Source organism: Protopterus annectens, chromosome 5.part1 (assembly GCF_019279795.1).
Source record: "Protopterus annectens isolate FY-2018-M chromosome 5.part1, PAN1.0, whole genome shotgun sequence".
Lineage (NCBI taxonomy): Eukaryota > Metazoa > Chordata > Ceratodontiformes > Protopteridae > Protopterus > Protopterus annectens.
Window position 1 is genome coordinate 355,712,999 of NC_056736.1, and position 26,672 is coordinate 355,739,670.

Genomic DNA, 26,672 nt, shown 5'->3' on the forward strand with positions numbered 1-26,672 from the left:
ATTTCAATTACCCATACATTAACTGGGAGAACTACTCAAGTACTAACTCCCTTGCCCATCATTTCTCAGAATTTATAAACTTAAACGTCGTGGAACAACTGGTCAACACTCCCCCCCAGAGGTGACAACATATTGGACCTGATCATCACCAACATGGGCGACCGGTGTTCAATCCCTCGCTGGTTAGATCTGACCATAAACAAATCACTTTGGATATCCACATTCCACCCCCAGCTTGGACAAGGAAACCGCCGTGAAAAACTTTTCAAAAGCAAATTTCACTCTACTTAAGATGGAGGTGGAAAGTTTCAAAGCCCCCATGCTTAAGGATAATGCTGTCCAAGCTGCAAAATCCTTTACTAATTCATTCTACAGGCACCTACAAGAATGCATGGATCATGCTATCCCAAGCAAAACCAAGACTCACTCCTCTAAGAAAAGGAAACCAGTCTGGTAGAGTTAGTGCAGAATGGCACAAAATACACTGAACTAACCGATATTGCCAACATCCTGGCAGACAGGTTCAGTGCAAACTTCACCCCCCTCTCACCCCAAAAGGGCCCATAACCATACCAGAAGAATGTACAGCCCCTGAAATCACAGACACTCAGGTTAAAATAGCCCTCTCCAAAGCCATAAACACAGCATCAATGGGACTGGACGGTGTCCCAGGCTATGTCCTACATGAGCTCAAAGACGAACTAACCCCTCACCTAAACACACTGTTCAAACTCAGCCTCTCCACAGACTATGTACCCATAGAGTGTTGCACATCAATGGTTATTCCGTTCCACAAAGATGGAGCCACAACAGACCCTGGTAACTATCGTGCTATAAGCCTGACTAGCTTGGTCTGCAAGGCTATGGAGTGCATCATCATGAAACTCATTAACAGAGGCATTGGGAACCTCCAAACACTGACTCTACCCAGTTCGGCTTTGTTAAGGGCAGATCATGCCTCCTAAACCTGGTGGACTTCTTTGAGACAGTTACCAAGGCTATAGAAGAGGGAAAGGTGGTACACACAGCCAACCTAGACCTCGCAAAGGCCTTCAACACCATTCCCCATTCTGGTATTATAGACAAGCTCACCAGCCTGAAGATAAACCCCTATGTCACAAGATGGGTTGCCAGTTGGCTCACAGACAGAACCCACATGGTGAGAGTTGTGGAAGCTAGGTCTGACTCAAAAACAGTTACAAGTGGCATTCCCCACAGCTCAGTCCTAGGACCCCTCCTGTTTGGCATATACTTCTCAGAAGTACAGACAAGCACAGGAGGACTGTGGCTGACCAAGTTCGCAGATGACTGCAAACTAGGGGTTATAATTGACTCACCATCTGACACAGACATCCTCCAAAAGGGTCTCACTGAGATGGATACCTGGTGTCTAAATCATGGCCTCAAGCTAAATGCCAAAGTGCATAGTTATTCCCTTTGGAAATAGCAAAGTACCCACAAACTATCACATAGGTGGTAGTCCCCTAAATATGGAAAACACAATAAGGGATCTGGGGACCCAAGTAGATAGTAATCTCTCCTTTGATAATCACATTGCCAAAGTGGTTAGGAAATCCTTCTATGTGGCCCACCTAATCACAAAAGAGTTTGCATCCAGATCAAAAAAGATCATTGTGCCCCTCTAGCCATCACTCATCAGACCCATCATAGAGTATAATGCCCCATTTGGGATGTACCTTACAAGACACCTGCAACAGCTGGAAAGACCACAGAAGTACCTCACCAAGAGGATCACTGGCCTCAAACAGATGCCCTATGCAGCTCGACTGAAGAAGCTCCAGCTGTACTCAGTTGCATACCGCCTGCTCAGAGGTGATCTCTGCCTGACATACAAGGCCATGTCCAACCCAGAATTGATGGACATGCTCCATGTAAAGAAAACCTTATCCCTCGAGCCACACGCTCTAGGGATCTAAACCTCACCACAACAATAAATAGGATGTGCTGGAGGGATAGATTCCTGACCCAGAGACTTTCCATGCTTTGGAACAAGATTCAAATCTACATTAGGCAGAGCTCCTCGCTAGCACTCTTGACAAGTGGATGGGAAACAGAAAGTTTACCCCGGGGATCACTTCAGTGGCTCTGCTGGACAGAGGCACAGGGAACTAATCTAAGGGGGCGGCGAAAGCCAACACATTCTGGCTAGGCTTATAAATGCCTTTGGGCAGATAGCCTAGTACCTCCCTATGAACCTACCTATGAACAGCATTTATATCCATAACTACCTGGTTCCAGGCCTTTGCCATCTCAGTGTGTTTTTATATCCCCTTTCCCCCCAAAAAATTGCCATATATCCTAAATGTTCACTTGAGAATGTGGATCTCCTCCTTTTTAAAAATGACTTTTCTCTGTCTCCCTGGTGCTGTACCAGTCAGTTACGTAAAACAACATGCCAAAGCCATGTACAGAAACTTCTGATTCAGTCAACAGCCAAACAGTACAGGAATGAAAACATATGCCTGCTTTCATTATAAATAAATCAAATATCTGAGTACAAAAGCGGTATGATGACACAACACTCATATTCATATACACATACTGCAAATCCCAATTCAGCCAGTTAAAGTTGTGTTGTAGTAACCTGTACAGCATCAACAAATTCATAGTAGTATTGCAAGTTGATAACATTACACTGTCATATTATGCTATCACTATCAGACCTGTATCCTTCCCCTTCTACTTTTCTGTATTTATTCTGCCATTTTTCATTTATGAGTGACAGTCAGAAGTCCCCCAGTAAAGCAACATGTCTCCTGATACAAAAGTGCATTGTTGAAAATGCAGTACATCAGACATCAAACACATCAAATTTTGTACTTATATCCTGTGGTATGTAATCAGTTAATGCCACAAAAATGATATTTCCAAAATATCTTTCACATTACCATTATGACTACTTTGCCATTCAATTCCAGTGGTGCTAACATGAATTTGCATTTATAAATGACACTCATGTCATTGGTATGTACATGAATCATTTGCATCTGACTGTCAGATCAATAAAATAAACAATGATCTTAGTAAATACTGTTATCTTACTTTAATAATGCTTCCTAATAATTTCTATAATTTGTACTACTGTTGTCTTACTTGACACACCTCTACCTTAAGTCACTCAAGAGTTTATCTAACCAGTAAATGACATCCAGAGGAAGATTTATTGATACAGAAAACTAAAAAGGGAGAAAAAAGCAATACTTAAAAAGGCATACTTAAATAAATAATTAATATATGACTTTCAGGTTTGTAGTTAAAATAAAGATAACATTGCAGCATAAAAACAAAATCACATATAAACAACTTAAAATAATAATTTCATAAGTGAATTTTATCCACTGTGGAAAGAAAATGTGATATTGCCCCTTTAAAAAAATATCTGCAAAAGTAGTTTTGTAAAACAAAACTTTCCAATAATAGGAGGCCCCTGTCTAATGCCCTTGTGGGTTTAGTTATGGTGGTGTCCCACCCAGGAGGGGATGTGTGAACCACAGCCCCTGCACTTACATTATTGTTTCTGGTACTGACACTTTAAAAGATGGCAGCATCTGTGAAGGCACAAAGCTGATTTCCAAGATGGTTTGTCAAGGAGACCACATTTATGGTCTACCTTCTTAGGGATACTTCTTGAAGAAAACTGAGACATCAGTACATGGCCTATACTGGAAAAAATGACATTTCACAGGAGTTGGATAAGCACCTGTCATCCCTGATAAGGTCACTTACTCTGGCCCTCAGTGCTGCCAAAGTTAAACAGAAAATAAAATATTTGCATCGCCACTTAATTCCATAATCTATAGGGATTATCTTAGTACTCAGTTGTGCTATAGTCAGACAATTTTAGAAACAAAAGATCTGCTTTGTGTAGGCACAAAATACTTATTAATATGATAATTGTATAAGGCAGTCATTTCTTCCAAAATATTAACTACACATACAAGATGGCTGAACTCAGCCACCACACCCTAGGTAGAGTAGAGGGTGGGCATGGGGGTGAAAGGACCAAGTGAATAAGCAGCAAGATGATACCAAAAAATGCACTGTTTGATTAATTCTGTATGAATTTATATTTAATCCCCTTATATGTTTATATTTATTAAGCATCAAATTAGCAAAGCACATATTGTCAGGAAATATTTCAGTAAATATTTTGTTTAATGCAAGTTGAACTAAAGGATGTAATAACTTCCTTTTGATTTTTATATGTGTGTGCAGCTTGAGTCTTGAGAGCAGAGTAAAAATAAAGCCAATTCACATGATACTACCTAAATCTGCAAGCAGAGCAAGTACGTCATAGTATCAAGTAGAAACTATAATGGAATTGTTATAAGCAGGTTGCAGAAAAAAAATCCATCCATCAAAGAGATAAGTTGTAAAGAGACATAAAAATATAACAATTGGAAGAACATCATGCAGTCTTTCTTGTTCAACTTACATTTAAGAAGAAATATTTATTAGCACAGATTAATTAAGTACAATGAATGTATGAACATTTGTGCTTTGCTGTTTTCCTGTTTAATAAATAAAAACAATAACTTCATTGCCTTGCTGAATAATAAATGTAATCTTGTCAAAATATTGCAAACCAGGCATCTGAGATAGTTAAACAACCATCTCCTATGTGTTCATTATGTAGAAGAGGAGATCTTTTCAAATAGAGACTAGAACACAAAATTAGAGGCTGTTTGTGGGTGCTTATGGGTATGCAAAACAAAATAATTTAAAAATGTTAAGTAATAAAATGTATTTGTTTTCTAATTTTTACTTATTTCATAAATGCAAATGTAGAAGTAATTTATACATAAACATAATAAAAGAAGTAAAGTTATTTCAGTACACTATTGCAACACAATCCATATCATACAGACATTTTAAATATTATAATTTCCTATGTTACACCAGCATATATCATAAGTATCAGTAGACTGCAAATGTAAAAACAATCAACACTTCTTAGCAATATACTGACTGTTGCCAAGTTTTCAAAACCATTTCCAGAATTTTCTTTTATATGAATAAAGTTTTAATAAAAATAAATTACTGCTAATAAATATTGCACTGATGTATTACATTATAAGACAATTTATTGTCTCCATTTTTGTCTCTCTACTCTCACTCTTATTTTTATTTTACTAATGTATTCCTTTATTTTCTTTCTCTCACATTTCTGTTAAATTTTTACAGATCCAGACTACTTAGGTGCAGTCCACACCATGCCTGGGTTATATTTTTAAAACTTAATAATAAAATCTGCATTGCATGCTGCTTGCCTTAAATAGTTCAAACATGCTTTTGCATAGCCACATTTGTTCATAGTACCGCAAATCTTCCATAACTAAAGAAATGCTTACCTTTTCATGTAGTAGTTTACAAATACTTAAGGATTAACTTCAGCTATTTTAAGCATTTGATGCAAGTAGGTATTTTGTAAAAACACTTTTGCATTTACTTTAATCAATGTGATAGGCAGAGTTTTGTTTTTTGTAAATAACTACTACTAAAGTACAAATCTCAGGACTGTGATGCTACATTGTTGGGCAATGTGTTTTAAATTATTTGCCTTTACTGTTTTATAGTATATTTATTACACCTTGTTACAACATGCCTAGATAAAGGTGTGCATAAATAAATAAAAATACACAGACACACTGACACACACACAGACAGACACACACACATGCATACACACGCATACACAGCAGTAGGTAAAATAGGAAGCTGCCTAGGGTCCTGTGCTGGTAAGGGGGGTGGCTATGACAATAATTTAAAGCACAAGAAAAAATGTTTCCTGCTTTTTTCATCATGGGTATTCTGCTCCTTTAACATTTTCTGGGTTTTGCAGCCAGTGAGACAGCATCAAGCATGCAAGTAGAACAAAAAAACTGCTGTTGCAAGATTTATTTTTGCAGCAGAATGCCAAGGTACAACTAATGCTTGTGTGTGTGTGTGTGTGTGTGTGTGTGTGTGTGTGTGTGTGTGTGTGTGTGTGTGTGTGTGTGTGTGTGTGTGTGTGTGTGTGTGTGTAACAAATACAAGCAGAAAAACTCAAGCATTGGACAAGCAGAGATGGTGCATTTTTTTCTTCTTTTTGCAGGTATGTTACGGCTGAATTCTTTTTATAATGAGACAGAGTAGTAGAACATTGCATTTGACAAGAAGACTGCATTACATGGTATTTTCCTGCTGTGTTGTTTTTATAATGAGGGTATCTGTCTGATATCAAGCAGACTCAAACATAGGGTGAGCAGAGATGGTATTTTTTTTTTGTTTCCAGATATGAGCAGAGATGGTATTTTTTGTTTTTCAGGTATGAGCAGAGATGGTGCTTTTATTCCTATGTACATTATGGCTGCATTCTTTTTATAATGAAGCTGAGCAGTGTTTGAAAAAAGGGGGGTACAATGCCATAGTTAGACAGGGCAGCTTAGTCAGATAGAGTTGCTGAGGCTCAAACCCTGTACCTTGGTTACAGGAAACAAGATGCTGAACTCTCTACACCAACTGCCATGCAATGGGCATCCTTGATTTTGCCTCCTATTTATGTCCAGCCCTTGGGCAAGACACAAACGTAAAACATATTCTTGTGGCTTTCCACCATCAGATTTAAATTCTTTGTGTTAGTAAAAAGCATTTTATGTTGACAGTTTCTTTTAAACCAGTATATTTATCTGAATTCAGTCTGATTTGCAATTCTGACTCTTGGCATTCTAAAAGCAAGTTATAGTTGCCAGAGAAGTCACTCATGTCAACAGAATCTAGCAAAGAACTGAAATTTTTAATAATTCTCACACAGCAAAGCATGTCTTGCTAGGGCATTACTAGTGTCCTGTTTTCTTATTGCTAATGAATTTTGGTTTGTTTGTTCTACTCCACTTTGGTGGTTTGGATTACATTGTTTGCAGCTTTGGAGCATGTTTGGGGAGTCTTACAGCTTTGATGCCAACTTGGATTTATCTACTCATCATGTCCCAGAGGACATTCACTAGTTTGATTTGTTATTTGATTTGTATTGACATGTCACTTTGAAGGCTGGGGAAAAGGGGATTGGATGTTTTTATCATGTGATCTGTTGTGCACTATTTTAAACCTGATATAGCCTGCTTTAGGCACCAGTGAACCCTGTGGTCGCTAGGGGGCCCCTGTTCCCTGGGGGCCCCCAACTACAGCAAGTTATCTTATCCTGATGTTTTGTAACATGTCTGTCAAACCAAAAAAGGCTAGTACAGCATTCTTGTATACTTAATAAACCACATGGGTAATAACTCTTATTTATATTCCCTTTAAAATTCAAATATATTTCTGGTTGTATTAATAGTGTTTTGTCAACTAACAGGCTTCAGAATTCTATTAAATATTTTACCACTGACCTAGTGCCTTGGCTTAGTTAACCTCTGCTGTTGGACATTTTCTCCACTAAAACTAACTACATAACCAGCCTTAGGACCCTGCTATACCCGTGGCTGCAAGGGCCCCCCTTAATCATCATTGATTGCGTGGGGGCCCAACAAAAGCTGCTTCTGGTTCGGGAAAACTGAGGAAGAAAAAATGTATTAATTTACTAATTATGCTCTTTAACCTGATCAGGGCTGTGATGTGACCTTGTTAGGATGAAGCTGATAATGAACATGAGCAAGGTAAGCACTAGTGAGATCATCAGCCCAGAGTGACCAAGGTAAGCACTAGAGAGATCATCAGCCCAGGGTGACCAAGGTAAGCACTAGTGAGATCATCAGCCCAGAGTGACCAAGGTAAGCACTAGTGAGATCATCAGCCCAGAGTGACTTATCTCAGTGCAAACTTTGGATTTTAAGAAGAGCTAGTGCTTCTGATCATCAGGGATAGTTTCTCTTTCAGGGAGTTTTATAAATACAAGCAGAACACCAGATACTATAACTCTCAATTTCTTTACTTAAGAATTCAGTGCAATCCCAAAAATAATAGAATAAAGGCTCAGAATCAGGACTACATTTTAAATATTACTCTAATTTACTTAAAAAGTTAATAGAATAACACATTTTGCATCAACACGTATTTTTGGACAATAATTATAAAACTCAGATGTCTGGATTGACTGACTGTTTGTAATCCTGAATGATTACCAGCAAATCAAACTTTTTACAAAGGCGAATGCAAAAGTATGATCAAAATCAGGGAAGGTCTGTGAAACCAGGGACAGTGACAGGTATGCATTACTCCTCAATGAGGGAAATAAGTGACTTACTCCTGCTGCTGTTTGACAACGGCTAAACGGCAGCCACTGATCTGGTGTGGCAGTACCAGTGTTGCACAAAGTGTTGCTATTTGCTTAAATATCTACAAACCTAGTACCACTATGGCTTATGCTTGTGTGTGTCTATGTGTGTATGTAAAAAATATCACAGACTTTTATATGTCCATGCACCCAATAATGCCAGGACACAGATATTATTATTCTGGGTTATCAGTAAATAATGTACCTAACAAGTAATTATATTTCAAATGTAAGACATAAAATATATCACAGAACATTCAGACACTTAGATCTTCTTGAAGTCTGGTGCCCCCCCACTCACCAGACTGTATAAATGGATACTGGAGGCTCCCTTAATCATCTTTTACTCTGTGGGGACCCCCACAAAAGCTGTTGCTGGTTGATGAAAAATCAGAAGATAAAATTTTCTGATTGAGCTGTTTAACCTGAACAGTGCTGAGATATGACAATTTTAGGATAAAGCTAATAATAGCCTTTGGTTTCAACCACACCCATTCTAAAACCAGCCCTGCTCAAATGTGTGTGTACAGAAAGCTGCTGCAGGTTATGGGGGGCTGGGGACTGTGTGTTTATTACAACCTTAATTTTCATCAGTTAAACCTTAGAGGTAAGCACATGAAGTCATTACAGCTTGTGTTTGAGCTGAGGACAGTGGGGTCATTGTTTATTTACTTTTCACACAGACCTCAGAAGTGTAAAAAGAAGGTTACTATAGCTTGTGTAGAGGTGGTATACCATCTAGGAGAAAAAAATTAGAATATATTACTGAAATCATTCTCACAGTCACACATCAGGCACATATACCTGGGGCTGACTTTGAGAGTTAGGGGTGAGGGTTAGTGGTGAGGAAGCATGCAATGTATATGTATATCAGCAGACACTTGAAATATATGATTAAGGCAATTTAAAGAAAAAAAAATAAGCCTGAAATTCTTTTCTTTTTCGTGATTTTTCTTTAGGCCACCATTAGAGTAAAATGCTGAGAGTATGCTGAGAATATGCTTTAAAATGTGTCCCAGTTCATCTGTAACCCTATGGCTTCTTGGGCCCTTGCTTATTTGAGTTATTTCCTAAATGATTATTACTGTGCTGTCTTGTTCAGGAAAGGAGTGCTAAAAGGATGCAAGGAAAACTAAAGCTGAACAGCAACAGTGAATTTCTTTCCTTAATCATAATTTCTGTTCAAGCCATTATTGGATGAAAAGGTTGTGTAAAAAGAAAAAAAAATGTTAAAATGCACTTCAGCGCATATAGAAAATTATGGCTGCTTGAAAAAGCTAAGAGTAAGGCAGAATGTGAGAAAAGGAAGAAAAAAGTAATGTGCATGATATGGGGATCCCAAAAAGGGGGGGGGGTCAAAGGAGAGGACTGTGGGGTGTGCGGAGGGTGTTGAAATGGCAGCCTAGTCATCAGTTCATTTAGGTCCAGACCTGTACATAGAGTTATTGCAATGTATCATTGTTGCAACTAAATGCCAGTAACTGTAAGTGTCTATTTGTTAAGACAGGTCAACATAGTGTAGTATATAGGCCTGGTAAGAGCTTGTAGCTACAGGTTTATATGTGCGTACTTCTCCTAAAAGTTTGCAGCACAAACTAAAAGGTTTCTTAAGAGGGGTGGCACTGATAGAATGATACTTATACTGGAAGTGCCTAGGGGGCCCCCAACTTGACATTTGCTGGGAGCCCCCAGAATGTTAACACTGGCCCTGCTGATATGTGTTGCATTACATTTATCTGATGAAGTTATTGGTGTATGAATAAAGAACAAAAGCGATAATTTTAAGAACAGGTCATGGTGACTCCCTAAGTTTGCCGAGTAGAACATGTTTCTAGTTTTTCCACAGATGAGATATAACTTTGAAAAATGTCTTCTTACTGTGCTATTTTTCTATAGTATAAACAAACTATGGTAAGTTATTTAGTAGGTATTTTTATTACAATGTAATTACTGATGCGCATTAATATGAATATTGGAAATGGTTCATATTTTCTGGTTCAAATGCTAGGTGAAATGAAAAACTATCTAGGTGTAGAAAGATCATTGTACATATATTTATATCATACTGAAATCAGCCTCTGCCATGGATGGTTTAGTATTCACAGTTAGTTTTGTCTATGTTGTGCTTATTTGAAAATCTAGTAAAATGTTATTCTTAAAACACTGAACAAGATAGAGAAACAGCCAGTGGAAGAATGTCAAATACATGAATAAATCAATAGTTTATTTCTCCTTTTTAGTTAAGAAAGATTGATTTATTTTATTATGAATTTATTTCTTTTCTGTATTGTAATAATCTGTAAAATTTGCTAATATGATTATATAGTATGATTTACATGGAAAATTTGTTGTCTTTTTTTTTTATAGGTAACCATTTTTTGGCACTTTGAATCTCAGAGGAATCATACCTGTGATAACTGATTATATTCATTCTTTGGTGTTTGGAGGCCGATCCTGATCAACAAACCTTAAAGTCTAAAGGAGGTTTTCTCCATGTGTTGGCTTGACTGTGAAGTTAACCTACATTAATGATACATTGTTGGTTTGTATATTTCACAGCTGAATTTCCCTTCCAATCATTGCTATCCATTACTGTGCTTACCCTTAACCTTCTATTGTTATTGTACTGTACTTCGCTTGGACTGTCACACCATATTATGCAAATCTCATTCCCATTTTCTTGCCGTAATATTCTTCTTGCAGTCTTACTTTTCCATTTCATTTAAAAGATGAATTGACATTTATAGGTTGCTTTCATTCATTAATGCTATTTGTTTTCTTATATTAATATGATTCTCTGTTGTTTTCATTTCTCTTGTATTGGCATAGTCCCAAGTATGCATTCCCATTCCAGGCTGAGCGATAGCTATTTTTATGATACTTACAACTCATTTAGAATATAATTGTCTTCTTATACATGGGAGTACACACACACACACACACACACACACACACACACACACACACACACACACACACTCACATGTGCGCACGCATGCACACATTCCTACACATACATGCTCACAAATTATTAAGAAAAAACACTTGAAATTTGAATAGTAAGGTAACCATACCTAAATGACTGACAGTAGTCCCTGCAAAAGATGAATGTCTTCTATGTCAGCCATACTGTCCTCAGTGTTTGCTACATCCTTTCTACTGTTATACCTGTAGGAGTTTTATGCAATGGCAACATTTGCTCAGGGAAACTTGATGCCTTGTCTGATAAATATAGCAAATTTTTGCCAAATTCCACTGCCGGGTATTATTTTTTATCAGCCTTCATTTAATGCTCCAATTTGAGAGGCACTCTAAAGCTATGCACCTTGACATGAAGATCTCTGTACTGCAAATACCAAAACCATCTGCTCTGAGCTTGCGTTACTGCAATCACAGTCAGCAATGCTGCTGCACTTTTAGTCTACTTAGATATTTCCTTTAGATAGAGAATTGATTTGATTTTCTCTTATCACTCTTGATGTCCTCCAGTCATCTACTTTCTAAACTTTTTGTCATGCTAAAGATCATGACGGTAGCAGCTAAGTAGGGTAGGACAGACATCCTATTCCCAACAACAGTCTCCACCTCATGCTGTGGGATCCTCAAATGTTTCCAGGCAGCTGAGAAATGCAATCCCTCCAACATATCCTGGGTCTGCCATGAGACGTCCTTCCTGTTGGTCATGACTTGTACATCTCTTGCAGGAGGCTGCCAGGTGGCATCCTCATTTGCTATCTAAACTACCTCAACTAACATTTTCTCCCAGTTGATCACTGGCTGCTGAGCTCACCAATATATCTTGCAAGAGTGAGTGCAGTTAAATTGACAATGAACCACATTTGTGCCACTTATGATACAGTCTTACCCTTTCAGTCACTACCAAAAGCTCATGACCATAAGTGAGGATGAGAACATAGACTGAGAGTTAAACTGGCAATTTAATTTCCTAGCTCATTATTTCACCAAAACAGTATAAACAGTACACCGCATTGTACACCGCATTGTATACCGCATCGCCTATAAACTGCTACCATGTCCATCCTCTGGCCACTTTCCAAATCCTCTATAATATTTTTAAATAACACACTAAGATACATATACTCCAAAATCTCAGGTAACTGCTGTGTCCTTCCAACTGAAAAGAGCAATCCAGTCTTTTCTGAGAGAGAACCATAGATACTTTCACTTTATCTTGGAAATAATGGCTTATTTGAAAGCACTTGTGTGGTACCTGTAATCAACTGCCTTACAATTGCTTGTCTGTGTTATTTTAATTTAGGCACAGACTTATTTTGTAGCTTTAAACAGCTACATGGTATACTATAAACCATTCCTTGCCATGCCGGTATTTTGTTAATTGCACACCCTGGTTATAATAACTAAATATATTGCCTAATACAAAGGTACATTAGCACAATGGTTATATAAAAGACAGTTTTTATGTTTACATTGCTGGTTCATGTTATTAGTGGGTAAACACTCAGACCTCTTGATAATTGCATATGCAGTGCTAAATGTGAAATTACATTGTGATGGCCACTGGTATGTCTGTGGCAGTAATGAATCTAACAAAAACACATTAGTGCAAATGATAATGCTCCTTCTGGTAGTGTTTTGTAAGGCACCTGTTATAGAAATGAGAAGTTCTCACACCCTTACACACCAAAGGATACAACTTAAGTTATGCTTCAGTTAGAACAGATTGACAATGCGGTTAGAATAAGCCCTCAAAATGGCTGCTTATGTAAAGCTTATGTAATACTTTTATTAGAAAAAGAAATATCCTTTGCAGTTCAGAGCAGTTAGTCTGTTTGGCTTTGTTTCTTTGAAGTGACATTTGTTCATTAAATGAAGTTATATCTATTAAATTCCAAACATTAGTGTGAATCAGGGCAATTGTATTTATTACACATGCAGCAAATCAGACACGAAAGTGGGCAATAAGCATCCTTTATTACTTCAGAACAGTAATTCATGGATAACTGTCAGCACTTAAAATTCTGGAAGAAGATTAAGCAATATTTAATTACATTTCAGGTGTAGCAAGATGGTACTGACTGCATTCTTAAGTATGTATACATGCCTGGGATGAGCACAAGAAATGTATCAGAGGGAGCATAGGAAACGCATAAGGAAAATCAAAATGTTGTTGACGTGAAGTTCTGCTGCAGCATGCCCTTATCTAAGTAGCTGATTTTTACTGTATTTACAGAAGGAAAAATAAATGAGTATTTCTTTGAAAGGATAATACACAAGCAGGAAACTAAAGCAGAATCGTCATTAATGTATGTGTACATGTGCAAATGCATTGTGTGCATGTGTGTGTGTGTGTGTGTGTGTGTGTGTGTGTGTGTGTGTGTGTGTGTGTGTGTGTGTGTGTGTTCATAGGTTCATAGGTTCGTAGGTTCATACTAGGCTATCTGCCCTAGGGCATTTATAAGCCTAGCCGGAGTGTGTATGGCTTTCGCCACCCATATTAAATTAATTTTGCTAAGCCCTTTTTCGAGGTTAGTATACTGGGCCTCTGTCTAACAGTGACACAGAAGTGATATCCGGGGTAAACCTACGATCTCCCATCCACTCATCAAGATTCCTCTTGAAGAGAGTCAATGAGGGACTCTGCCTAACCTGGACTGGGATTTTATTCCAGAGTGAAGGGAGCCTCTGGGTTATGAATCTGTCCCTCCAGCATGTCCTATTTATTTCAGTGCTGAGGTTCAAGTCTCGAGCGTAGCTCTATGGGATTTGGATTTTCTGAGGTGCAGCATGTCCATTAATTCCGGGTTGGACATGGCTTTATACGTCAGGCACAGATCGCCTCTGAGCAGGCGGTATGCCACTGAGTAGAGCTGGAGTTTCTTTAACCGGGCAGCATACGGCATCTGTTTGAGCCCCTTGATCCTCTTGGTGAGGTACTTTTGGGGTCTTTCCAGTTGCTGCAGGTGTCTGGTAAGGTACATCCCAAAAGGGGCATTGTACTCAATTATGGGCCTGATGAGGGATGAGTAAAGCGGCACGATGACCTCCCTTGATCTAGATGTGAATCCCTTCATGATTAGGTGGGCTATATAAAATGTTTTTCTAACCACTTTGGCCACGTGGTTGTCAAATGAGAGATTGCTATCAACTTGGGTCCCCAGGTCCCTAATTACTTCTTCTGTACTTAATGGATTACCACCTATGTGGTAATTTGTGGGCACTTTGTTTTTGCCAAAGGGGATGACTATACACTTTTGGCATTTAGCTTGAGGCCATGGCTCTGGCACCAGTTGTCTGTTTCTATGAGGCCCTTTTGGAGGATGCTTGTGTCGGCTGGAGAGTCTGTTATGGCACCCAGTTTGCAGTCATCATTGGTCACCCACAGTCCTTCCATGTTGGCCTGTACCTCCAGAAATATATACCGAACAAGAGAGGTCCCAGGACTGAGCCTTGTGGGACGCCACTTGTAACTGGTTTGGAGTCTGACATGGCTCCAGCTATTCTAACCATGTGGGTTCTGTCCTTGAGCCAGTTTGCAGCCCATCTAGTGACATAGGGGTTTATATTTAAGCTGGTGAGCTTATCTATAATGCCCGAGTGGGGTATTGTATCAAAGGCTTTTGCGAGGTCCAGGTAGGCTGTGTGGACCACCTTCCCCTTGTCAATGGCCTTGGCGACTGTTTCAAACAAATCGACCAGGTTCAAGAGGCAGGATCTGCCCTTAACAAAGCCGAACTGGGTAGGATCCAGTGTCTGCAGGTCCCCAATATCTTTATTTATAAGGTCCATGATGATCCTTTCCATAGCTTTGCAGACCAAGCTAGTGAGACTTGTGGGGCGATAGTTTCCAGGATCCGTTGAGGCACCACCTTTGTGGAGAGGGACCACTGTTGCTGTACGCCACTCTTTGGGTACATATCCTGTTGTAAGGCTGAGATTGAACAGTAGTATTAGGTTTGGGTTTAGCTCTTCTTGGAGTTCATGTAGGACGCAGCCCGGGACATCATCTAGTCCCATTGATGCTGTGTTTCTTGGCTTGGAGAGGGCAGCTCTTACCTGAGCATCTGAGATGTCAGGGGGGCAGCACTCTGCTGGGATAGATATTAGCCCTTTTGGTGGGGTGGGGGGGGGAGAAGTTTGCGCTGAAGCTGTCAGCTAGGATGTTGGCAATGTCTGTGGGTTCGGTGTATTTTTTGTCATTTTGGACTAATTCTGAGCATATCTGGGAATTCCCACCTAGGTTCCTAACATAACTAAAGAAAGCCTTGTGATTATCCTTAGTGTCCTGTGCAATTTTTCTCTCGAAGCTGGCCTTAGACGATTTTATGAGTGCCCGTAGTTTTTTGCTAATACTGATCAGAGATGCCTTCCCTTTTTGGGATTTTGCTCTGTCATGTAATAGATTCCTCCTTCTATTGTATAGTTTGTTTAAGGCTGGGGTCCACCAGACAGGACATCTGCTTTTGGAGGATTGGGTCTTGGTTTTATTTGGGATTGCATGATCCATGCATTCCTGAAGGTGTTCATAGAATGTGTTTATAAAGGATTTTGTGGTCTGGGCTGTATTATCCACAGGCCCGGGGGCTTTGAAGGATTCCACCTTGGTTTTGAGGAGTGTAAAATTTGCTTTAGAGAAGTTTTTCACTGTGGTTTTCTGGGCATGGGGTGGGGTCGGGATGTGAATATCCAGTGAGATTAGTTTATGGTCTGATCTTACCAGTGAGGGATACACTTCTGGTCTGGAGCATAGAGTCCCCATGTTGGTGATGATCAGGTCCAGTATGTTTTCCCCTCTTGTGGGAGTGGTAACAAGTTGTTCCATAGCATTTGAGTTTATAAATTCTAGGAACCTTTGGGTTAGGCTGTTGGAGCTAGAGTAATTCTCCCAGTCTATGGTTGGGTAGTTGAAGTCACCCAATATAATGGTGTTTGGAGAGACCTTCATATTTTCCAGTGTTCTCAAGAAGGCCGAGTGGGGTTCCTGGGTTTGGGAGGGTGGTCTGTAGCAGGCTATAAACTGGAAGGCAGTTTTACCCACTGTTAGTTGCACATGGATAGTCTCTGATGCTTCGTGCTGTGCCACCAACCTGGAGGTGTGGGTATCTTTGATGAATATTGATACTCCCCCTCCTTTTGTGGTTCGGTCCACGTTTTGGGGCCAAAAAGCATGGTATGAGGTATAACCTGGTAGTGCTGGGGTGCTCTCGAGAGCCTTGAACCAGGTTTCTGTTACTGCACAGATATCGATGTTCTCCATTCTAAGGAGAGTTTCAAGTGCGTGCATCTTGAGGTTTAGACTTCTGGCGTTGAGTAGCATTACTCTTAGTTTCTTATCCCTTGTGATACCTATGGAGGTGGGTTTGTCTTTTGAGCCTTGCCTAAAAAGGCACTATGGGGGTAGCAAGAGCCTTTGCCAATATCCGAAAGCCCAGGGGTGACAGGTGCAAGCTATCCCTAGTGAAGCATCGTGGCTTGTTGAGCATGTCATCCCAGGCTGACAGGCATTGGATCCTCTTTGAATGACACCAATACTTAAGCCAATTGTTGAAATTGATAATCTTGTCTTCATACTGTGGCATCATTCTTGGTGAGGGTAAGATGCTACTCAAGGTCAGGGTCATACCGGCCTGGGCTACATGCTCAGAGAGCTCCTCTATGTCTCTTTTCATGTAGTCCAGGGAGGTACGTCTCAGGTCATTCACACCAGCATGGACAATGACTGAGTCATATTTGTACTTGCCTTGGAGTGACCTGAGTGCTTGTGTTATGTGGCGGATCCTAGCGCCCGACAGGCAGCTCACCGTGACCTTCTCCTTGTTCAGCCTGGTGAGTGGGACGTCAGTGTGCCTGATGATAGAGTCACCTATTACAAGTGTATCAGGTGTGTTGTTTTGCCTTAAGGGCTGTGACTGTTCGGCACACTGGCTTTGTGAGATATGTGTTGCACGTGTTTTGTTTTGGGGTAGCGGTTGCTTGGGTGTCTGCTTTGGAGGTCTCTGCTGCTTAGGCAGATTTTTATTTAGAGCCTCCAAGTATGTTTTTGTGTGTTTATGTGTTTGGTTTGCTGTCATGGTAGGTCTATGTGAGACTGGAATTGTAGTGAGTGTGGTTTCCTTCTCCTCCTGACTGGTTACGCCAGTACTGAGTTGAGAGAGCTTAGCCTCCAGTTTGGCTATATGGTTGCATCTCTCACATGTGTTGGAATTTGTTGGGAGGAGGAGAGGGTTGTCTGTGTACATGAGGCAGTTGTAACATTGCCTCAAGATTCCCAGATTCACCAGCTGGACTGGAGAGGAGATTGACAACTGACCTTTGGACATGCTAGAATAGTATTGGGAATTTCTTTATAATTGAAAAAATGGCCAATGGGGAGCAAGGTACTCCAGGGGGAGTTTGTGAGGGTGAAGTGCTTTTAATTTTTTAGTGCTGACTTATATAATTGCTTTAGTGAGCAAGTGCCAGGTAACTTAAATGCAAAAATGTCAAACAGTAACTTTCTTTCAAGTGAAACAAGGAAATAAGTACAGTAAGCAATGCAGATATCACTAGGGATCCACAGAAGCGCTGAAAAGCTGTGTTTTAGGTGAAATTAGCTTTTCAGGGAAATAACAAGCATACAAACAAAACTAGATTCAGCAGGCCTGGATCTAGTCTATGCTACAGCAAACAAGGTGTACCAATTACAGTAAGAAATAGTTCAACTATGCAGGCACTATAAGCCTTTAACCAGAAATTCCCAGCTCAGAATGGCAGAGTCCAGCCTCTTCTCCCACAAGAGTGCAGACCATGAACCTTCTTAATGTAAAATAACTGGCCTGAAGCCCTGGTGCTTAAACCAGAACTAATACACTTTTAGAATAACAGACACTGAGCCCTCAATCAGCAGTTCCCAACTTAGAAGGATGTAAGCTACCTGTCCTGCCACCACAGTGCAGCCCACAGACCTTCCTAATGTAAAACAACTGGTCTAAAGCCCAAGTGCTTAAACTAAAAGGCTTAGAATAAGTTACACCAAGCAGTAATAAATACAATTGAGTACTTTTAAGATGACGCAAAAGCAAAATAAAGTAGGAAAAAACACAAATACAGTAAAAGCAGATAATTTTTTTTTTTTTTTTCCCAGTGGAAAGAGAGAAAGGAAAGAGAGAAAGGAGTAGCGGAAACTAAGCTGATTGGCCTTCTCAAATGTTCTCCCTGTACTGGGTAGAATGAGGTAATGACACTAGACTGGGAGGAGGGTCCCAGATCAAATTTACACTAGGGGCGGGCAACTGCAAAGCCACCAACTATAAAAACACTATACAAGCAGGGAGGGAGGCTGGGAAACAAACTGCAGAAATGTTTCACAGCTGAAAAGCAGCAGTGAGCCTTTAAATTAAAGTTTTAAACAGCTAAAGGAGCCTCTAGAAAAAAAGAGTTTACTGTAACCAGTTATCAGAAACAAACAACCCAACAGATGCTTAATAAAGGTGGACAGTTTCCAGTTAATACCTCACACACAGTGAAACTAGCTAGAAAAATACACAGTACACAAAGTGCTATAAATAACAAAGAAATAAAGAACAAAATAAACAAAAAACAGGATACTTAATGTTATATATTATAGCTCTGAGTTTCCTCAGTGTCCTTCCTTCGATCAGTTCACTGTGAAATTACATTTCAGGTGTAGCAAGATGGTTGTGTGTGTGTGTGTGTGTGTGTGTGTGTGTGTGTGTGTGTGTGTGTGTGTGTGTGTGTGTGTGTGTGCAGTAGGGGCAGTAACACTGAGAGTAGTTCAGATGAGGGCTGCAAAATCTGGTAAGTATCCATCTCTTTGAAACAGCCAGAAAAAGTAACATGGTTTGTGTCTTGCAAAGCTCATTACTGGTCACAGGAAGATCCCAATAACTGGAAAATTATCTTAATTTCTACAACTGCCATCTGTATAAAGCTGTTGTCAGTGATTGTCAAAGAGGAGTTCAGTATTTTTGAATTTCAGGGCAATGTAGTACCTGAAAAACAGGCAGCATAACTTCAAAAATGCACGTGATCAATAGCATGGCTTACAAACTTACTAGCCAGGCTCGTTATTTCTGCTTGGTATTTCTAGGGAAACTAGAAGAAACTTTTGTCATTTTCCATTCTAGAAGTGGCAATATAGTGATTGTCATTAAAGTGCCTTTCAGAAAACTGTGCTCACAGAAAAGTGTACCCATGTAATCAAGACCTGACTACGTGTTTTATCTAGTTCTTGTTTTAAGGGGTTCTCTACCAAAGCTGATAGCAGAGAGGTGCATATTTAGTGTTGCTGCCTTCCAGATCTCAATTGTCCGGGTCTAAGAAGGGGTACCTCCTTTGTGTAGTCTGCAAGCACTCCTTGTGTCAAAGTTTTTTTTTTTTTTTCAAGAAGCTCCTGCTTCCTCCCAGGCCAAACTCTGGATAAATTATCAGTCTTCCAGTTCACCCACAGGTGTGCATGTGGTATGCAAATGAGTGTGATTGCATATGCTGCAGAGTCCTTAAGGGACACAGGCAGTACTCCAGGAGTGAATTTGGATTAATGGATGGTCAGGGTACTGCAAATTCACTCCTGGGTTACTGCCCATGTCCTTTATGGATAGAGGCAGTATGTAAAACGATTCAGGGCTCCAACACCCAAAGACCCACTACCCTGATATTACCCCATCCCATGTTTGGGGAATTAAGATATAATATTGTCATATCTTGGGTATTATTGGCTAGGCCTGTAAAGGCTCTTGTGCCATTAGCCTAGTAATCACCTATGAGCCTATAAATACTTCCTTTCTGGGGGGAGGGGTTCCCAGGCTTAAGTGTGACACAGTAGTGATTGGTGCTATACCAATACTATCACTATCTTAAAGATCTAGATTGCAGTATGTCAGTGATTTCTCCATTCCTTGAGAAACAGGCATATCATTTTCAGGGATATTTCCATGAATGGGGCATGAACTTTTAATTTTTAACCTCTTTTATGTGTTGTTATGTGATGCAACTTGGTGAAAAATTTAGCATAATACCATAGGTTAGTGCTTTCTCTATGTGGTAGAAGTTTTCAATGTAAATATAAAGAGAAAATTGTAAAAAAGGAGATATGTACTACATAGATTTATTTATTTTATTATTTATTTATTTATTTACATTTGTTTACCGGGAAATTCCAACTGGGCACACGTCCTTTTTCAGTGGAGGCCCGGGGAGAAAAGCTCCACAGAACAATAATTGAGCAGCAGAGTACATGAAGAACAACTGAATACACACACAATAGCAAATAATACATACACATTAGCTATACATCAGAAAACAAACCAAAGGAACACAAACTGGTAAATCCACAAAACAAAAAAGGCGAGAAGGTTCCAGAAACAAAACTCCTTTATTCACAATTAAATGGTAAGCACTTTCACCGGCCAAAATGCGCCAGCTTCTTCAGACCAAATTCAAACATATATCTGAATATGTTTGAATTTGGTCTGAAGAAGCTGGCAAACATTAGCTATACATACAATATGAAACATAGTAATGAACAGATATACCAATATATAGCTAAAGGCTAGGAATAAAGGTAGAATGTATATGCAGATAGTACTAAGCTCAAATGATACTGTTCTAAACTCATATACCTAAATCTTATATACAAATATTGCACTGAACTCAAGCAGATATAAAGCAGAAGCTCCACACGAAGGTGGAACAAGCTAGAAGGGCTAATGGGATGGAAGGGGAAGATAGAGGAGTAAGAGAGGAGACTGAGTGAGTAGTATATGTGCTAGTGAGAGGAAGCCAGGTGTAAGTCAGTTGGATATGTATTTTGGAGTTGGGATGAAGTGAGGTAGTTAAGCATGTTATAACATCTGAGAGATTGAGTGAGGAGGGAAGGGGAGGGTAAAGGGTGAGCCAGAGCCTGCAGAGGAAGGAATGCAATGATCAGATGGTGTGAGGCACAGTGGCTAGGGGAGGGGAGAGGAAGAGGAGGTGAAAGGACAGTTACTAGTCGGGATTGGTGCAGGGGCATAACCAGAGAGTTTTTAAATGAGTTTTTATTGCATTCTTGAAGTGATTGCAAGACGGTAGTGTGGTTATAGAGGGGGATATTGTTCCATAATCTGGATATGACACAGGAGAATAGTGCTTCTCCCCCTGAGTTCTTGGGTTTGGTCACTAAAGTAGATTTTGCTGCTGCTGCTGCTGCAGCATAGAGGTCTAGTGGAGCAGTAGGGCTGGAGAAGGTTTTTAAGGGATGGGCTTTAAGAGGATGGTTTACTAACTTGTGGGCAAGGGAGATAAATAAACTGGCAAAGAGTTCCTTGTGATCAGGAACATTATTAACTGCTTCACAAAAATGGAGACACGGTCTAATGAGGGCGACATATTAAGCATTTACAAAACATTTCTTCTATGGCATATGTGATGGCTGGGGGCTGCTGGTTTTAGTTCTTAATTGAATGGATTAACCAAATTTCCCATCATATTGCTGTTATTTATAGTGATAATGTTGACTGCTGTTCTGCTTTAGTTGGCACTGGATGCAGATGAAATAGGGACTAATCATAAAAACCCACCTCCCCACCTTCATTACTAGTCATTTACCTGATTTACAAACCTGATGCTTGTCCACCCTCATCAAACACAATATTGCAGTTGCACATCAGAACATTTATAATCCAGTGGTCCTTCTGCTGGCTTCTTCAGTTTTCTTCACATTTGATTAAATTAATCAGCAAATAAGTATCAGATGCCTACTTGTTTTAAATGCATCTGGTTCAACAAACTGAAATCTGCCTGCCAGCCAGCCAGCTGGCTGAGGATTGGCTATATTATTCAATGGCATGTAAGTCTCCTATACTGAGCTCCAACCTTCAGTAACAAGCTCTACCTTATAAATCCCAGAACACTTCCACAGGAAGCAGCTCAAACTGTATATTGAAAATAAAAATGTTAAGAAGGGCAGTATTTCAAATAAATAGTTTCTTAACTTGCTGATGCATCCTTGTCAGCTTTATCGTAATAAATAATCAGATTCCTTATTGATTAGAAGTGTGTTCTGCAATGTCAGTATGATACCTGAGGAACTGATGCTCATTCAAACTGATAGCATTAAGAGACTGAAATGTGGGGAGTCAAGAAAACAAAAACATTGCTGATACTGATGGAATAAAGTGAACAGAAAGTGTATCGCATCATCATAACAAATGTAGAAAAAGGCTTTGTTAGGCCCACCAGGGTGATACACTAAATTTTTGTTTTTCCTTTGAGCACTTTGACAAATTTGAAGTCATTTTACCATTAGCAAAGATAGCCTGAGTCTTAGGTATGCCCTGATAACCTTAACGATAAAAAAATGGCTTACGTAGTTGTTGAAAAATAAGCTAGAAAATGAACAATAAAAGAGACAGTCTATGTTCAGTCTTCTTAATGATTGATCCATGTCTTATTAAATTAGACATCAATAGATGACAATAAAAGAACATTGAAAGGAAAAAGAAAATAGGAAATGAAAGACTCAGCAATTTTTAGAGTCAGAGAACCTACCACATTCATAGCATGTCCACATATTCTAAGCTTGTATTCTCATTTTATCTTTCATTTAAACTTACTATATATCTGAAAACTTGTACTTGCATGTGTGTATCTGTGACCATGTGAAGGGCACAAAATAACATCCACAGAAGGCACTCTAGTCACGGGAATATTTATTTTGCACTTTCATCCAAAGACTTCATCATTCTGAATATAATTTAATAGAATCAGAAAAGTGAATCAAAGAACGCATGAATGTATGCATGGTCCTAAAAATGTATGCCGGGGCCCATGGTTTGAAAACAGCCCAAAGATAAACTTAATCTGCCACTGGCCAGGTGCATTTACTATGAATGTGGGTTTGAATACAATTTAAATGAATGTGAGTTTCAAGGGCAGAGAACTGTTGCTCATGATAAGTCTCTTTTCTTTGTAAGACTGTATTGTTTGTTTAGCAAATGGTTATCAGTGATTGTGCTATAATATTTGAAATAAAAGTTTTAAATTAAATTTAAATTAAATCTAAATTATCTTTATTAATTGTAGAAGTAAAGAAAAAATGGTATGCACACTGACAGGTTTGAACAGTGTTTATGGTAACTCGGGAGAAATAACCAAGTAATGGGATACTGGAATGGTTGCGGTGGTGATGGGGCCTCATCCATTATCCTGCCTAGGACCCCATTTGACCATGATCTGGTTCTAGTAGACAGAAGAAATTGTACAGGTGACCATGTATAGAACATTGTCTGTATTGTTGTAAGTGCCTACCCACCCCCTACAAAAACACACACACACACACACACGTGCACATCACATTTTATATTTGATCACATTGTTTGGATTTGTAGAATCTGTTGTGAAGTGAATGTTTTTATGCAGTACAATCTAGTTATTTTTGTTGCATTCTCTGAGCATTGGCTTCACAGTATACTGCACAAAAAAGTATACTGTATGATTTTACGCTGATAGATGTGAGATGCACATGTTATTAGAAAGGAGAGGACAGCGGGAACTTAAGTACATGAAACATTCTTAGTGACTTAAATTCTGTATGGACTAGACCAAAATAGAATAGAAAGGTAGTACTGGTGACAGTAAAACTAAACCCTTAATGGACAAATGAAATATGAAGGAAAATGTGCGACAGAAAAGTATTGACAAAGAAAATATCCATATCATCCAAAGGAAAGAATCAAGAGCTAGCAGGATCTGATCAGTCATTCAATGGGAATTATTTTATTTTAAGACTGAAATAAATTGCTGATTTTTTTCAACAAATATAAAACCATAAAGCATTGTAGAGAATCTGAGGTCTAATATTTCTTAATATGTATAGATCTGCTTTTCTTAGGTCTGTCACATTCAAAATGTATTAACAAATGTCTTTTTGAAAAGCATTTTGTGACTGGAATATTTTATGGCAAGATTTCTTCTTACAGAATTTTGTGTTCAGAATTTGTTATCAAGTAGACCTCACCATTAGAATAAAATATCAAATGAAGTCAACTTTCATTTATTTGTATTTTTATTATCTTTCCACATATGATACCCATCAACCTTGATATGATTCTGTCAACCCATTCATTCCTCTAATAGAGTGACAAAAATTACTGGGAGGCTGTCACCCAGGCAGTCATCATGGCTTTTCCTATTTTCAGTCTAAGATCCTCCTCCTCAAGGTGATTGATGTGTGCACTTGAATATGCAAATTCTGCTGTCTTTCCTCTCCAATGCATGTATACACTTTCCTGCACATGCACCATCAGAAAACTACTGCATTACAGCAGCTCAAAAGAGCCAACTGCATATGCCCATCTGGTATGAAGCATATTGTATACTCATTCAACCAGTGTAACAACTAAGCCAACCCCACCCCCCCAGCACCCATCAGCCACTCACACCCACCATTTCTGGGCAGCTCTGCCAGTGCATAGGCCTGTAATCCAACCCTGGTCATCTGAGCTGTAGTCTGAATATTAGCCTTCTGTGCCATGTAGATAGCTGTAGAATTTAACTTGTCAACAGTGATTTCTTGTAGTTATTTTTCTTTTCTTCATATCACTTTCATATCACTTTATTTAATTTGCAAGAAGGAATGATATTTATGTATTGCAGTCATTCACCTGTGTTACAATTGCAGTCCCTTAATAGCAACAGTGGTTTTGCCCATAAAAAAATGTGATGCTATCAACAGAAAAGTATGACTTTACTGAGACATTTAAACTGATATACAACATGAGAATTGAAAGCAATGATTTCTGTGGTGCACAGGTATTCCTTACATGTAAAGGACATATTGAGCAAGTATGTAAATAGATATGAAGATAAGATTTAAACAAAAATTGGGTGCCTATAATTATTTTAATCTCACCTTCTTCTCAGGGAAGTTATGGAAAAAAATGAATAGGCTGATAGATTCCCTGAAATGCTAACCTGTTTACAGATGTTGTATATCAGTGTTTAATACTGTAGATGTTTTTCCAGTCCAGCTATGTGTACTGGGTCTCAATTAACAGTGGCCAGTAACATTCGATGAGTGTGGTTTTTCTAAGGTACAGGAAAGCCTTTAGTGTACCATGCCTTGCAAGAGGTTGAACAGGACATTTAAGTGTTTATGGAAGGAGCCTGACACTGTTATTTATTTGGGATGCTGACTGATTGATCCAAAGTAGAAAGATTTGATTAGAAAACCCACTTGTGAGAGATACAATTACCTATTTAGTTTGGCAACAGATCTCTTCATAGCCTTGAGCGTCAGTAAATAGCATCACAAACACAGATCTATATATACTGATGTTGTCAAAAAATCCTTGTCCCAGCCCTCCTGGTTAACATACTAGCAAGCCTCAGCCACCTAGATACATTGCTAAATCGATATCCTCACTTACACCTGCACCCACAATACTATAAGTATGAATCACTCTGACTGCAAGCCTGTATCAGTAAAAGCATCAGACCTGCAGTGAATCCTTTCAGTGTCAGAGAGAGTTTGTGGTGATTCCCATATCACACAAACACCAGAGTCACTAGGCTGGATATGTGCAAGGTGAAAGTAAGCTGCTTCTCTGTCAGTAGATTTAAGGATATTACTTGGGCCCTCAGGACCCTTCAACATCTCAGGTACAGCCAATTACCACTTAGTCAATATTTGTGCTGAAAAATTTAGTTCTCTTTTCACTTAACCTTCCCATGCTGCTGTTCTTCTATCCCCCTGGCAGCTGACACAGAGATTAAGGTTGTGAGCTGTAGTTCCTGTGTTACAGGGTTTGATTCCCTCAGCCTTTCTTTGCTTACTGTGTAACCTTGAATAAGTCACTTAACCAGTAATTGCTCCTGGGTTACCCCTGAAAAGGGACTGTGTGTCAGTTGGCCTACCCGATCAACAAATAGGCATTATTATTATTATTATTATTATTATTACTAAATGCTCTTAGATGAACACCATGGTTGTGCAGATTGACAAAATTAAGCTCTCCTTTCATATGTCTGATGAACGTATGATCCTTGTACTGAGCAGTATCCCATGCTCAATAAGATGATGCCAACATTAAAGGGCAAAACAAGTCGGTACAGTAATTAAGTGATAATGTGATGTCATTCTGGTGGGATCCAGTGTGTAACTATATGGGATGAGACGACCAATAGATCCTCTTCTTTGCCAGAAAGAACTTGTACCTCTCCTCCTGACTAAAACCTTTGATTCCCTAACAGTACCTCTTTTAAGCAAGGTAAAACGTATGGACATTCTCTAGTAGTAAATTCAAGTTTGAACAAAATAAAGGTTGCAGTGCTCAGTGCCAGAAGCCTAAACATGACAAGGTCCTGACTGAGTGACTCAATGAGTGTGCACATTGTAAATGAAGCAGATCCCAACAGAAACAAGGTCTGGCCACCAATGCCT